The sequence below is a fragment of the Castor canadensis genome, chromosome 10, assembly GCF_047511655.1.
Source record: "Castor canadensis chromosome 10, mCasCan1.hap1v2, whole genome shotgun sequence".
NCBI lineage: Eukaryota > Metazoa > Chordata > Mammalia > Rodentia > Castoridae > Castor > Castor canadensis.
The window spans coordinates 54,904,431-54,908,327 of NC_133395.1; positions in this window are offsets into that span (position 1 = coordinate 54,904,431).

Consider the following 3,897-nt stretch of genomic DNA (forward strand, 5'->3'; position numbering starts at 1 on the left):
TCTCAGTCATGCACTTGAGTTCCTTCTAATCAAGTCAGGACCAAAACCATTCCAGTCATTATTTGTACAGACTTCCTCAAATGTTCTTCATCTTCATCCTTCTTCCCAGTCTTGCAGGTGGGTCTCCAGAGTTCCCAGATAAAAACTGAAACAAAACAAGAAACTAGGACACACAATGGAATCTACCTGAAACTAAAGATTATAAACTTCAATTTGGTGGCTCATGGGGGATTCTTTAACTACCTGTGCTGCCAAGTGATTATCAAGTGGCACCCCTGTGTTGAGTATTAGGATAAAGGAATTATGTATTTGACGGTAAATCAGAACTTTATTGACATTCTGAAAAGCAAGTCTTCATACTTTTTTCAATCTATTTTCAATAAGCGGTCACTGAGCAAGCAGCAGCATGATGATTTATACCTTTGTAGTACAAATCAGGTTGCTGATGTAGTCCAATTACCACCAAGTTCCTCTCCTAGCAATAGGGCTGACAGTGCTGCTTGGCAGATGTGGCTGAGAAGGAATAGCTTATTTATTTATAATGACATAAAGGAAATCTCTCAGGAACAAGATACCTTTAGAAACTATTAGATCAGGAATATGAGTATTTTTTGACATTTTAGTTTTAAATCCCACAGTTTGAGAGAGAAAACAACTTTCATGAAGAAAATAAGTTTCCCCAAACAGAAAGGCCCCAATATCATGATCTCACTACACTTTCACTCTAAACACACCTTACTACTGTATGTCTGGTGCTTGCCAATTAAACTCTACATAAAGACACGGAATTTAAAGACCTGGTTATCAGATGCTCAATTTAATGGAATACATAAACTCAATCTCTGAAGAAAAAAGGATGAAAGGACACACTCTAATTACATGTAATGGTCACACTGTTCTCAGGCAGCAGCTACTTCCTACACACTTAGTCCTTAAAACAGTTGCCATCCTATTAACCAGGCAAACCAGCAGTTCTGCATACCATCTTCCACCCACGTGGTTCAGTAATCTGTCCTGGGTTCTAAAAATAAGAAAGAGATCAGAAGATATACAGATGATCAGTGTTTAGTACACCAAAGCTTTGATAAGGATGGAAGCAATGAGCTTCCAGAAGCCTACCTGTGGTCTTCAAGATGAGCAGGAACTAGCTCAGTGAAGTGATAAAGACTGGCATTTCAGATAGAGGGAATAGTTTGAGTAAAGCTAGAGGTGTGAAGCTGTGTAGTACAAGCAGGGAAAAAAATATCAAGATGGAAAAATAGGTAGAAGGTATACTTTATATGGGATATTAACTTGGGAAACTTTTTCTTTTTGGTAGATTGGGGAGAGATCACCAATGAAAGGTTCCAGGCAAAGAGGTGGCTGGTTGTTCTCATGTTAAATTAATCACCTTGGTAGCACTCCACGTGAGAATTGAGTGGATTCTAGACAAGTTGAATGGAGATCTTAGCAACTCAAAGACGTAATGAGGCTGTCAAAAAGAAGCTCCCCTTTTAAAGCTCCATAATCAGATGAAGATGGAGAATATGTTTTTTTGTTTGAACTAAGGGCCTTGAGGCTTGCTAGACAAGTAAATGCTTTACCACTTGAGCCACATCTCCAGCTCTTTTTGATTGTTTTTTTTTTTTTTTTAGTAGGATCTCACATTTATACCCACGCTGGCCTGGACCACCGTCCTACTTAGGCTTCCCGAATAGCTGGGATGACAGGCACATGCACCCAGCTTTCAATAGTTGAGGTGAAGTCTCTTAAACTTTTGCCAGGGTGGGCTGGCTTCAAACTGTGATCCTCCTAATCTCAGCTGCCCCAGCAACTAAGATTACAGGTGTGTGCCACCGTGCCCAGCTAATAATTTACTTTTTACCAAAAGTAAAAAGTAAGTGTTATGAAAAGCCACCAAATACCCAAGGACAGCAACTTAACAGAAAAAAAAAATTGTACGTTTTAAAGGCAAAGTGGAAATTCAAGGTTAGACAAAGTGTAGGAATGACAGAAGAGAAGCAAATTATGTCCCAGAAAGAAAACTAAGGTCTAGTTTGAAAGAGAAGAATCAAGGGTTCAGAGAGGACAATGAAATAGAAAGCTCTTTATGACTTAAATACTAATTTTACTGATAACCGTGACATTCCAAATGGTGGAAAATCTTTATATGAGTATAGAGACATACATATTGGTGGTATCTTTCTAGTTTCCAGTGGTGATATAAACCAATCCTCCTAGAACATTTTAGGTTTTCAAGATCCTAGTGTGACTCAGATTGGAAGGGTGAGCTACTACTGTCTTAAGATGCAGTAGATGCCACTTGGCTGGCAAAAAAGGAAATGAAGAAAAGGTACTGCTGGCTTTCAATTACGTGTAATTATTGTCACATTGGCTTACATCACTGAAATATGCCAACAATCCTCCACTGCAACAGGTTTACAAATCTGTCAACCTCATCCTTACATCTCCTCTTCCACTACCACCTCAAACAACACTAAAAACTAGATAAAAAAAACAGATTTATATGTAAATACTATATGTAAATTTATATATAATTTATATATTTATTTATATCATTTATTATTATATATATATGTACACTAAGATTAATCACTAAATCCACTCAACCATTTTCTTATTATCAGGTTTTATTACACTCTGAAATACAATCTACAGTTTTACAAAATACAAATTCCTGTGAGTGGATTTCTGAATAAGCTGATGACATGAATTTGTCTAATGAAACATGTATTTTATAGAAATGTTCACAATTTTTTAAGTTAACTTAAAAATTTACCAAGGGTAGAAGAGAACTGACAAAATCTTTATGCATAGATAGTCCTAATATCAAATCTCAAACATGAAGATGTACATTTGAGTCAATGACACAAACTTTAGCAAAAACATTTTACGGACAATGTTTATAAAAGAAAGGAGAACTTGTTCTAAAGGGCGTTTGTACATACATGCATACTTATATTCTATATGTATTTACAGTTGTGCTTCATTTTGAAAAAGCCCAATATTAGAATCAAAATTACAAAACAAGCTAGTGTTGGTTGATAGGACTCATTACAGGTTTCATTTATTTATTTATTTATTTTTAATTTTTATTTTATTCATATATGCATACATTGTTTGGGTCATTTCTTCCCCCTTCCCCCCACCCCCCTCACTACCAGGCAGAAACTATTCTGCCTTTATCTCTAATTTTGTTGAAGAGAGAGTATAAACAGTAATAGGAAGGACCAAGGGTTTTTGCTAGTTGAGATAAGAATGGCTATACAGGGAGTTGACATGCATTGATTTCCTGTACATGTGTGTTACCTTCTAAATTAATTCTTCTCAAACTAACCTTTTCTCTAGTTCCTGGTCCCCTTCTCCTATTGGCCTCAGTTGCGTTGAAGTATCTGCTTTAGTTTCTCTGCGTTGAGGGCAACAAATGCTATCTAGTTTCTTGGGTGTCTTACCTATCCTCATACCTTCCTCATTTAAATTGCTTACATTTAAAAGTATTCAGTTTACATACTGTTTTTGAGTATTTGCTGTGTAAAGGTAAGTACATCTATATATTCAAATATTTATGTATACACTTTTTCTAAGATGTTTGGCTTACTGAACCTTTTTCACATCTTAATAGTTTTTACACAAATTATATAGGAGTCATCTCTATGAGGGTGTTATCACCATGGAGAGCTAAAAACCAGTAATGGAACTGGAACTAATATACCCACAGTAACTAAAGTAAGTCTAGTTAAAACACCCAGTAAGAATAATTTAAGTGACCTACCCCAACTGATTCCCATAAGTTTAGTAATAATTTACAGATGCTTGCTCCTTTGTGCCTGCTCCCTTACAAAAACTATCTTCACACCAGATTCCTACAACTGATTCAGAATCCCTGAAAATTAAACC